Genomic DNA, 13,253 nt, shown 5'->3' on the forward strand with positions numbered 1-13,253 from the left:
GAATAGTTCAATATATGCCTCCCTCTTGTTCTCAGTGTCACTCTGAAAAGGTTACTCAACCTGCTTGAACTCCAATTATAAAAATGCATATGTAAACAATTACAATATATCCTGCTCTTCTAAACATTTGGTTAAGGCACTTTCCAACTGCAGGAAACAATAACCACCATCCTACACAGTGATATACTGTTAGACATGCCTATGAGTTTAGTAAAAAAAAAAAAAAAAAATTATAACCAGTATGTTTGAAACAAAGAATAAAGAAATGTATCATGGATGTCAACAACTGTATACTAGAAACTTTGAAGACTGCAGATTTAGTTCCATATCAACTTTTAGGGTGTTAATCTAATTATACTGCTACCTCTGTGCTCACTTTGTATCAGATATCTTCTAAAATCCGCACTAACATGGCTGTTAATATATTCTGGATAGTAGTATAACATTTCCCATCCATTACAGAACCGCTTTATTCCAGCTCATGGTTATGGGGGCTACAGTCTCTGCACCATAAATGTGTTGTACAAAAAAACACTTTATAAAATGGCTGGTTTTGAATCCATGAGATTGTAAATTAGATACATATATTCTAAAAACTGGAAAAAGGAGATGGAACGATAATAATTACAACCAAAAGTGAGTTAGAAAAGTGTTAAGTATGATTGATAAAGATCATGTTATTAAAGCCAAGGTAGCATTTATATAAATATATTCATAAAATTATGACAACTAATGAGACTGATTAATGAACCTTTAGAAGTAGTAGATGAGCATAGTGACATAGTGGTAGCACGGCATGGAGTTTGCTTGATTTCCATGTGTCTGTGAGGATTTACTCCAGGTGCCCTCATTTCTCCTAAAGTCCAAAGACATGCAGGTTAGGTGGATTGGCAATACTAAACTGGTCTTGACGTAGGTGTGCGAGTGTGTGTACAGTATATACACACTCTGGCCTGGGATTGTTCCTGCCTTGCTGGGATGATGGGCTCCAGTTTTCCTGAAACTCTGCTTTGGATAAGCAGGATTAGAAAATGAATAGATGGATGGATATATATATATGACTCACCAAGCTATAAAAAATAACCAACAGAATGTAGAATTACTGTAATGTGAAAGGAAGGTAAGGTCATCACACATATGCTCAAATACAGAGTATGCTCAAATGTGTAGAAGAATCTGAATATTTAAAATTCTAACTGAAAGTTTTGAACCTTCCCATTCAGCTAATTACTCTAAACAGTGAATTTGCAAAACTGACTTTCCTTAGAAAGTCCTAAATATATTTCACATTGTGTATTTTATAAAAAAACAAAAGGATAGAACAATATAGATTATCTGATATTTTATAGATAATTATCTGATATTTTAAAAGTCACATGACTGATTTTTCTTTTGTTATTTTAATTATTTTAAATAAAACTTAAATTTTGAAAACCTTTCCAATGTTAGAGACATTTTCTTAAAATGCCAGAAACAGTAATCTGGGCACATCATTTCTTTTTTTTGTTTTGGCTGTTTGCATTCCTATTGACTGCTATACTGGCACACACTTCTGAAAAAGGTGAGCAGATGTAAAATGAACAAAACTTTAAGGACTAAAAATATTTTAGTTCTACATCTTATTCCACAACCAAATTATGTTCTATATGATAAAGAATTAAGCTAGTCTCCTGGAGAATGTAGGTGTCAACTTCAGATCACATGAACATTCAGCCAAAACTAGCTAATGGAATTTCCAGTCAGTTGAATGAGCTGCCCTATGCATAAGTCATATTCATCTCACAGCAAAATATGTATCATACATGCTTTTGTTAACCACAGCAATAAGCTAACAATAAAACAAATTTCAATGTAAAATGCTGTTATGTACAGGTTAATTAGGAGGTAAGCTGTTCCACTGTGGTGCTGAGGTGTCAGCTGCTGCACTCAGGTCCCAATCCAGGTGGTTCATCATGTTGTGAGCACGGCAACATGCTATATTCGCATGCTCCCAACCTAATTAACATCCTGGCTTGATCAGCCAGCAAAGAAATGAGAGTGGTGGGAAAATTATACAAAATGAAGAAACTTCACATATGTATATTTCACAAGTGGTACTTTATAACTAGGCTTCACCAAACAGTGGGCAAGTTATTTACAAGATATGTTTGATTAAATTCTGCTATATATAAGGATGTATTCATTTATTGCAATAATTATTGTTATCAATTCAATTTTGTTACCATTATAACTGTTTCAGGTAATATCAGCCACCCTTTAATTTATTCTACTCTTCACTTTATACTTTGCTTCATCAAAGAAACACGGATGCTTCTTTTTTTTTTTAAAAAAGGGAAAACCTGCCCTTTCCTACAACGCATCATGAAAATATGGCATAAGCCACTCTGTAATTTATTCAGGTTCTGATCCTGCTTATTTTGCACTACAAGGTAAGAAAATGCCAAAGCCTACATAATCTTTTTAAAATTTTTATAAGTGTCTATAATGCTCTTAGTGCATCATTTATATAATATAAAATATTTCTAGTGAGAAATATTCAGCCACCTTGTCTGTAAGATTGTTTTTGAATTTTGTTATGTATACTGTACTTTTGTGAGCAGTATCCTGAGACTAACTGAAAGCCACAGGAGCATACCATCATAAAAGAACACAGTACGGCTTAGAATAAAAGGGTGAATGTCCTGCCTTCATTTTAGCTATATTATGAAAGCCATGATAGAACATGTAATTTTCATAACATCTGAATGCAAAACATCAGTCATTAATTAAGTTTTAAAAAATGACTTTTATAAAGATGAGATGATTGGAACATAGGAGCACAGCGAGCAGAACACTAGCATGTCTATGTCTGATATTCACAGGAAAAGTACATCATACAGCAATATAACTTACAAACATTTTCAATTGACAACAGATTTAAAGGCTATGAGTAAGTCTGTGTCATATGTCCATAAGTACCTAGATCTGATCAAAATACTTTGCAGCTGTCTGTGATGCTAGAAGGAATGAGGAAACTGCAACTGTTTATGAGACTTGCTGCATCAAATCTTCTATGACAAAGCATAAAAAGCATAAGGAATTCACTTAAGCACATTTGTTTGGTAGAGTGCTCAAAGAGAACTGGGCAGGCATTTGACATCGGAACCCCTTCAGATTGATTTGCTCCAGCATCTCGCCAGCAAGAATTTTTATATTGATTTCTGCCCTGGACATTTGTCTGTGGCATTGGACTTACTGTTATAATCATTAGAGACCTAAAAAAAATGAAGTAAGCGATTTAATCCATATTTACTACTCCACTTATTCTGTTACTTGTTTATTTGTTTTATGTGTGTATTAATGTACTGTTATTTACCATTTTGCTATTTTATTTATTAATTTAAATACTTCTTTATTACCAATATACTATTTTTCTTTTTATTTGCAGCTTTTTTTTTTTTTTATTTTATGAAGCATTTTGAGCTACATGTTTTATATGAAAATGTACTACAGAAATAAATGTTGTGGAATGTCACTTCTGCAACATAATTGACAGATACTAATAAAACACTATACTACAGCTTTTACTAAGCTCTATATACAGCTTTAAAGTTTGATACAATAAAGTCGGACAATGCTTCATTTTAAGGGCGAGCAGATGTTGAGTTTATAGTACAGTATGCATAAAACAGGAACGCTCATTTGTGATGACCTTGGCAAGCAAAGCGTAACATTCAACAAATATTCCTTTAATAAATCCTTTGATAATATTCTTTTTTCAAAGTCCAGGCTTTACTGCATAGCAGTTTGAGTGATATTAGACTCAAAGACCCAGGAATTCTTATTTGGTAAAAAGTACATAAACATACAGATTCCAGCTGTCTGTGTCAATACTTTTCAAGTATTGCATAAAGTTTTCATGCTGGTGCACTCAGCTGTATAGTTTTCTTTTAAACTGCTTGAGTAGATATATAGTACAACAAAAACTAGGGATGATTCCTGCCTTGCACCAAGTCTGCCAGGACAGGCAAACCTAAACCTGGATTATATACAACTGTGTACTGTATAGCAAATACCTCAGAATTATGGCTACACGATTGACTAGTCTCATTCTATTATTGGTTCAATTAGGATTTACCATAAAAGGCTCACCAAAATCAATTAACATTACACAGCATGATAAATCACCAGAATTTACAGGGTCATTGATGTCATGTATTCCTAGTGCAGTGAAATTCTTCCTTGAATATCATAATCAACATGCCACCACTCTCTATCACCATGATATGTGAGTAAAGCTACCTCAAAACTTCTGTCATTTTATTTGTTAGTGAAAATTGTATTCACAGTGATTAATACATCTTGAGTGTGTAGCACAGCTGCTTCCATCTTCTTTTGGTTTAGAGACCCTTCCATGTTAAGAGAAAAATCCAGTGTTGCATTGTAAGTCTTTGGTTGGGAAAAAACCTGAAAATTTTGTTATACATTCCATATTACTAGGGTGTTGTACTGTGTTAGCCATTATGAACGTAGTGTGGTCAAGTAAAATTACACTTTTTTTTTTTTTTTTAAGTTAGCCAATAAAAGTACAATATGCAAGCTTTCAAGGCAATTCAGGCCCCTTCTTCAGGCAAGATGTAGAAGAGGCCTGAGTTGCCTTGAAAGCTTGCATATTGTAATCACATTATACATTGCACAAAATAAGAAAAACATCAACATGATGGAACAGAAAAACAAACTGCAATAGATTATTATCCAAAAATATTCATGCTTGCTGAAGCACTGGGGTATTCACAGCTGGTGAATAAGGTATAAAACTGGGAATTAGTACCAGAAATATCACACTATGCGACTCTTCAATTCCACCCGGGGGAGTAAATGCTAACATTACTCAAATTTTACTATCTGCCTTTACATGCATTTTTTTAATACTCTTTAATTTAATATTGTTTTTTGTATCAGTATACTGCTGCTGGATTATGTGAAGTTCCCCTTGGGAATAATAAAGTATCTATCTAATCTATCTATCGAAATGTTCATTTAATGCACAAGTGATGCTAACTAGTTGTGTGGACTACTATTTGTACAGGATGTTTTCATCAACATTAGGTTAGTCCCAGTGAGATACATCCATATGTTTCACTGTGGCGTTTGAGAACTGTACAATTATTTTGTTCTGAAAATATTGCAGTTGATTTAAACACTCAGTTTCAATTAAGCACCAAAACAGATTTCTATTTCTGGGTTCCCGGAAGGGGAGATGAAATTTTCAGCTTCGGAAAATGAAGTTTGCTTACATGAATGGTCAAGAGGAGATGGGTTTGCTGAGACAGAGAGAGAATGCATGTTTTCTTAGTCTTGTCTTGTTTATGGAAGAACCTGGAAAGTTTGTTTGTTGTGAAGAGATGACTATCTAATGTCAACAGATAGCCAGAGTTTTGTTTGTTATTGATTATACCCTGCTGCTTTATGGTGTTTTTATATATAATAGGATGTCAAAGCTATTACAAAACATTCTAGCAGGTAGGCATTTAAGTAAGCTATTTTTAACGTAAGAGGTCATCTAAATAAAATTTGATATCCAGATGGTTAAAAGTGTAAAATAACCGCATGTCAACATTCTGAAACCAGCTTAATCCTGTTAACAGTCCCAGAGGGCCAGAGCCCACTCTAACAGCTCTAGACAGGGTGCCTGTCCCCCTCATGGCAAACTTACCCTCTAACAGAGCCAGTATAGAATCACCAACCATACCAACCAGCCCATCTTTGGGGATGTGAAAAAAAAAAACCGTAGGACTCATAAGAAAATGAATACAGACATAGAAAGAATATACAAATTCAACAGAGCCAATTATTTAATAAAGGATTTTAAGCTATGACATTCAATAACAAAGAATGATGATATACAATTTTACACTATAGCGCCTAAGAAGTGAAATAAAAACAGGCCTACGTACTCATTCAGAAACAAACTGTTGAAAGCAGGATGTCTTATGAAATGCGACACTGACATACTCCTGTGTCACAAACTCAAATATTACATGAAAATGTCTACCCAGAGGTCAAAGTGTACGCTCACGCTCTTTTTTTTTTACCGAGACCCAGCGCCAAATGTACAGATATCATTAGTGATCTCGATGATAGCTTCAATTTGGGCAAACGTTGCTTTGTTTCCTTTTATAATATGTAAATCAACCAACATAATGGTTTGTGACATATCGCAAACGATCTAGTGGACGTCACCACTAATTATTTATGCACATACGTATGTATCAGCATACATTATTCGAGTTATGTTACACTTCTTCGATGCAAACAAACTCGTTAATTCACGTAAAATGACAAGATCGTGATAAAATATCTCATGTTTTTCGGTTCGCTACGTTTTGCTCAAATCTCAACTCACTCATATGCACTAAAAACGATGGAACTTAACATTCTAGAATGAAAGTGAAATTGAGTTACTGTTTTTTTTACAGGCACTCAAGTCTAACGTCATTTTCTGCTTCAGTAGAACCGCCACCGGTGTTCTGCGGGTCAGCTCTTGAAAGCCGTTGCTCCAACTGCAAATGCCTAACCACAGGTTATCCCCTGATCCTTGGCCCATCGACATTGTTTCCCTCAGGCCTGAACTGAAAACAAAAGCCCTAGTTTCTCCCCAACGAACGCTTGACGAAGTTTCACTTACCCGCTTCTGTTGGTCTCAGCTTCTCGGTGATGGGTTACAATTACGGAGAGGGGCAGCAGGAGCAGCAGCGGCGGCGGCAGGATCGTAGGCTCCGGGTCCGAGGCGGAGCATCCTACTCTGAGCAGATTAAAACAATGCGGCCAAGTCCACCCACAGGTATCAGGCATCCAAATACGCCCAGAAGATGCTTATTTTCTGGGTGATTTGTAAACGGCGGAGTTCCGGGGCCGGGCACCCGGCAGTACTCAGCTACAAGGTCTGGGTCCGAGTTCGGCAGGGGGGTCAACTCGAGTCCGAGGATCAATCGATGAGCGCTCCTCGCTTGTAGGCCTCCGGTTTCTGTCTATGTCTCTCCCTTCTTATTAACAGACAACGAAAGGGACCCCCCAGCCCGGCCCGCCGCCGAATTCCAAAGCCTTACGACATGTGAGCTTCTGCTTGATACCAACTGAAAGAAAAAAACACACAGTAGACTCGCAGGATTGGATTTCTTTGTATTTTCACCCGGATTATATTGTCTAATTATTCGGCCGGCACCTCTGGTTAAGTCGTCCTGCCGCAGCCGCCGTACAGGCGAACTCTGCCACCAACTGCACAATCGCTACAGGAACAAGGCAAAAGGCGAGTTGGCGAGGTGATTAAAATCAAGCGCAGAATAATCGATGAATTGCAGCGCGCATGCTCATGTGTTAGTTACGCGACAGCTTATAGCTTTGTTATCGCATGGCTTATTTAAGGAGAATGTATTGTCATGGCAATTTAGCTCTCTTTGAATTTCAGTTGTATAGCATTCCAAATTTTGCATAGAACATTTTTCTTTGTAAAATCATATATCTCAGACAATTCAATAGTATCATTTTAAAAGGAATTTAGTTACCCCATTGTTCATAAGAACACATTTTCCATTTTTTAAATTGAATTCAGGGATGAGGTGGCTGATAGATTAGGCTGCAAGGCAGGAATGAACCCTGGATGGGGGAGCAGTTCATCACAGGTCACACTCACACACACAGCCTCACTTGCAAGGGACAACTTACCTTCAACATTGAACTTTTTTGGGATGTGTGAGAACAAAGGAAAAATCCATGCATACAAATGAAAAAAATGCAAACTCAAGATAAGGCAATGTTCAAGTGTAGGGTTCAAAAGCAGTATGCCAGATCTTTGAGGCATCAGCTCTAACCATGATGCCTCTATACATGGGCAGTGTATGTTATTGTGGTGTTTATTCATACTGTTGTATTTTTCCTATAATTCTTAGTTTTTCTGACTGTAGCACCTGCTGTGGAATATGGAATATTATTATACTTGCATCTTAGGTGTAAGAATGAAATTGATTTGATAGACAGAACTTTATTTGTCCCCAGGGGGAAATTTGGCATTCTATTGAAGACCATTAAATATTTATATATATATATATATATGGTTGAATAGTTTACTGTCAAATAATGCAAAGAGTATGTGACACGTGTTTCGCCCTAATTCTGGGCTCATCAGGTGTACACACTCGCTGCAACCCCTTTTGAGGATTGAACCTCGGACATCAGCGTCAGAGGCAAAGCCTCTTTACGTTGCGCCATGGCGTGTGGTTCGTTTATTTGACAGCAAGTAAATAGCCTTCATTGGATGTCAACTTCATGCAATTTCTTTAGATTTGTTAGCTACACATTCAGGCTATGAACCTCCTGTTCTACCACATCCCCAAAGTTGATCTACTGGATTCATATCCAGGGAGTGGAAAAGCCAGTTAAGAGCACTGAACTCATTGTCATGTTTGTGAAACCAGTTTGTGATGACTTTTGCATTGTGTCATGGTGCACTATTATGCAGAAAGTAGCATAAGGTAGCCATCAGAAGATGGGTAAATTGTGGTCATGAAGGGATGCACACGGTCAGCAACAATACTCAAAAAGGACATGGTATTCAAGTGATAATTGAGTGGTATTAATGAGCCCAAAGTGTGGCAAGAAAACATAACCCACACCACTAGCCTGGACTAATGATGCAAGGCAGGTTGGGTGTATATCATTCTGTTTGTGCCTACCATCAGCATGCTTCAGTAGAAGCTGAGATTCATCAGAGCAGACTATTTTTTCCAGCCTTCATTTGTGCAGTTTTGGTGAGCTTTTGCACACTGCAGCCTCAGCTTTCTGTTCTTGGGTGACAGGATTGGAAACCGAAATGATCTTCTGCTATTGAAGCCCATCCACCTAAAGGTTCAACATGTTGTGTTTTCTGAGAAGCTTTCCTGTTTACCACAGTTGTACAAATTGGTTATCTGAGTTACCGCAGCCTTTCTGGCAGCTTGAGCCAGTCTGGTCATTCTCCTCTGCCTTCTGTCATCAACAAGGTAATGCCACTCACTGCATGTTTTTTGCAACATTCAAAGTAATTTCTGGAGAGTGTTGTGCATGAAAATGCCAGGTGACCAGCAGTTACAGAATTGCTCAAACCAGCCTGTATTGCACCAACAATCCTGTCATGGTGAAATTCATTAATATTAGTTGTTTTTTCCCATACTGGTGGTTGGCTGATGAGATAATTGCATGTATATGCAGGTTTCTAGGTGTTCTTAATAAGTTTCTTAGCGTAATATATATTTTCACACATGTGCGAATGGGAGGCAGCAAAATGGCTCAAAAGAAGGTAATTCCCAGGGGTGGCAGAGTGCAATAATCCTCTCTCTTATCTCCCAGCAAACCAAATACTGTGCTGGAAATACCACCTGCTTCCCATGACATCACTTCCGGTTCTACCCCAGAAGATGTCCCTTCTGGTTACTCCTGAATGACATCACTTCCTCCCTCCGACTTTAAAACCACATTGCCTGTACTATTGTTTCTGTTCTGTATCCTGTAAAGACTCCTCAACTTTTGCATCTGCAGCCAACTTCCAAGTATACGGGAGGTTGTCTAAACCTTTTTTGTTTCTTATTCCGTTTTTAAATTATAAACTAAAAAATATCAAGAACTCACATCCCGCAAGACGAGAGTTTGTGCCGAGAGATTTAATCACACCCGGGTCCGAAAATAAAAGACAAATAGTAGGACAGCTGCTGTACAGGCTTTTAAATTTATGAAGCACCGTACAAGATGTAGATCACACGACATGGCAGCAACTGATTGAGCAAAGAGGAGGTAAAAAAAACTGTATTTGTTTCCCATTGTATCACTGTTTAAGAGGGGGTTTCGGAGGAGTGACTGCATCTCCTTGAGGTGTTTTCAGCTCCACTCTTCACAATGCGAGTGGCAGAGACACAAAGTGGCTGACGATCGAAGCGAGCGACCCCCTAGTATATTCTATTTTTTGGATTATTTATTTATTGAAGAATTTTGATGCACTGCACTGTTTTGGACACTATTTGTTTTTGATGGTTTTTAATAAAAGTACTTTTATGCACTTACCCCTTTCTATGTGTGAGTGTCCTCATCCGCTGTCTCATCCCTTGGGTACATTATCAGCAGCAGCAGGTTCAAGAGGCTCCATACAGCAACTGGGACATAGCAGTTCCCAGGTAGGTAGCCCTTTAGGAAATGGGTGGTTGTTAAATGGGGCAGGAGCTACAGAGCTGGGAGAGTGTGGAATTCTTCACTTCTAAACTATGGTATTTTAAGCCTGTGCAGTGTAAACAGGGGCATTACTTTGAAGCAAAAGAGGTGGTGAACCGATTTCACATTTTCCCAGAGGGACTGCTGCACAGGAAATACTAACCAATTATGTGAGCCTTTTGAGGCATGTAATCAGTAAGATCTACACTCTCCATATGTTAAGAAACTGTGCACATTGCCTGAGATATTTAATTCTACAATTCTGGAGAAACAACATACGCCCATTATTTTGAATAGTTTTTGGATTCTGGGTAAAGTGATGTATCCAAGTTCCATTTCCACTTATAAAAGGTTTCTTGCTCAGTCCTATCAGGGCTTCAAACCACACTTTCTTGCCAGTATAATGTATAGGTATTTTTATGTGCTTTTTAATTCAGAATTTTCACTGTTACAATGATTCTGTGTTTAACATAATCAGGTTTGTAATTTGTATATTGCCATGCTCTTGTACAAACTGTTTGATGTGGAGATTAAGCAATACAATTTCATTTCAATCTGATAGAATAACAGACATTATTATAAATACCCCTAAATGTGCATTGTTTTCAAAAAGAAGCCTCTCCCATTTCCCAGGTTGTCCCAGTAAAAGGAACACAGTGGGATGCAGAATTAATTAACTGAAGGATCAGGAAAGCTAACAATGTCTCCAGGAAGTCAGCTTAGCCTTGGAAGAATATGAGAAAGAAAGAGAAAGAAAAACCGTTTTAAGTACAACACAGACAAGTCATACAGAGATGAACCTGGATGGACAGTGAGTGAGAAAAGACTATGCAGTAATACAGTAACTCAGCCAGCTCGCTTTTACAGGTACGAGGAGACAGACATCATGAGAGAGATCACTCCCAATTACACCTCAGTCTGCTTAACTGTAGAAAGAATAAGGTACATTTTAGTCAGTCCAGATAGATGGAAAACTAGTACCATATATGAGGGATCCATGGAGGGCTTGTCTTCTAGTTGTACCTCAGCCTGCTCAATTGCTGGTTACACCAAGGTTTGACCATTTAGCAGCATCAGCTACAACCAGACATTCCAGTTGTTATTTGTCATCCCCTCACATTAGTAGGGATGAATTCTGAGCCCAGAACTGCTTTATCTGTATAACATTTATGGAACCTAAACTGCTTGTTTCAGGTCCTGCCACTGTACCGCACTTTCTGACTATTAATAATATGCCTCTGACTGGGATTCAGAGGAGCCTTAGAAAAACAGCCTTGTAACTGTTTGTTGACTGACAGCCAACAGAAATGCTTTTTGCAGAGTCTTTCAGGAATTTGCTTCGATTCTGGCATAGTGTGCCTGTAAAATGTGTGCACTGGCACACTGAGCGTAAATATCAAAAGTTGATCAAAATTATATTAGGCAGGACTGTTTAGCAGAATATTCAAACAGCTGGCTCCTCTAATTATCCTTTTTATTGGGTTGAATCGACAAGGAAAAAATAACTTTTTCACACCTGAAAACAGACTGCATGTTTGATTGCATTGCACATTACAAAAATTACAGAAGCATCAAACTTTAGTTTCACTTTTTTCTAAGGTCCTCCTCTTTGTACTTTGACAACCCACCAAATCCAATGTGAAAAACTTTTAATAATGCATAAATTCAGACAGGGGGCATACATCTTTTCATGGTATTGTATGGAGGTGTGAAATAACACATCTCCCAGTTCCAGTTTTCCTACAGTGGTGACAATGTTTGAAACTCTTCTATCTCTCACATCCTGTCAGGAAAAAGAAAGTAAGGCAGAGTTCAGGTGGACATGCAAAAGCTCTAGGGTACATTTGTAGCAGTTTAACTTCTTAATTCTGTATTACACCAAACCACTTGCTCTTCACGAGAGCAGTCCATCAGCTTACAGACAAAAATGGACAAATCTATTCTTTTCTTGACTAGAGGTAAGATGATAGAAATCTAAAATGACATCCTCTTGGGGCCTGGAGAGGACGACACCTTTCAAGAGTTTATATTTTATCTGACCCTTGACTGTAATTAGTTAATTAATACTGTTTTATTGTACGTAGTAAATGTGGGTATGAAACTAAACGACATTAGGAAATGGTCCCAGCACTATCTCACACTACTTTAGCCTAGCTGCTAATTAGCTATGCATACTGTAATTTTTTTGTTAGTCATTTGTACAAAAATATAAACAATACAATATTTATAAGCTGTTACTAACGTTCCTCTATTCTGTTTTGTTTCTTGGTATCCTGCTGTGGCACTTGGTGCCACTGCTCTACTGCCAAGTTCTTCTCCAGCCCATGGAAAAATCATCTAAAATATTTGAAGAAAGGGAATAATTGGATGGAAAGATTCTATCATCATATTAAATGGTCAGTACAAAGAATAATGAGGGTGGAGTGCATGGCTGGTCAGGACTGTGTCTGTGTCTGACTTTCTTACAGTTGACTATGAACCCCTCCATCCTCCTCAAGGTTTAATTTCTCCAGGGATGCTGCTGACAGTCGTCTTTGTTTTTTCTCTCCTATGTTGTCATAGTTCAACAGATTATTAATAGGCAGATATTGCCATTTTACATTCATATCAATCAGTTTTAAAATACTTTATTTACCCATGTGTTTAAACACATTTTTGTCTTTATGTGTGCTAATTCTATAATTAATTTGTAAAATTGACCTGAGAACTTTTTACACAAAAATAAATTAAATTGAATTTGGTGACTCATAGCAAGTCACTTCAAGTGCTAGTGCTCTAAATGTCACAGAGATGTAACTTTCTTTATAAGTCAGTTTTACGGTTCATGTGAACTGTTTAAAATAGCATTCATTGGGGAGAGAAATCTCCAGAGACCCCAAAATATGGCTTTTTGTGTTTTAGCATATAAACTATCAGTTCTGCAATATAAAGCATTGTATTATTTTCTTGATATTTTTTATTAAAATAAAGTTGAAAGCATAGGCTTCTAGGCAAAATTGTGTCAATTGTGTAATGTAATCAGTAGTACACCTAAAAAC

At 37.4% G+C, this 13,253-nt stretch overlaps 1 protein-coding gene across 3 annotated transcripts in view; it reads right to left on the reverse strand.

Annotated features, from left to right (window-relative positions):
- LOC120525187 (homeodomain-interacting protein kinase 1-like) overlaps positions 1–7,275 on the reverse strand; it is a 60,137-nt gene extending 52,862 nt beyond the window's left edge. For 2 of the 3 annotated variants that reach the window (XR_005632900.1, XM_039747284.1), the window contains exon 1: positions 6,668–7,275. The gene's annotated coding sequence lies outside the window, so the exon portion shown is untranslated. The remainder of the gene's footprint in view (positions 1–6,667) is intronic. The other variant, XM_039747286.1, reaches the window with a different exon arrangement.
- Between the last annotated feature and the right edge of the window lie 5,978 nt (positions 7,276–13,253).

Source organism: Polypterus senegalus, chromosome 3, assembly GCF_016835505.1.
Source record: "Polypterus senegalus isolate Bchr_013 chromosome 3, ASM1683550v1, whole genome shotgun sequence".
Classification (NCBI taxonomy): Eukaryota; Metazoa; Chordata; class Cladistia; order Polypteriformes; family Polypteridae; genus Polypterus; species Polypterus senegalus.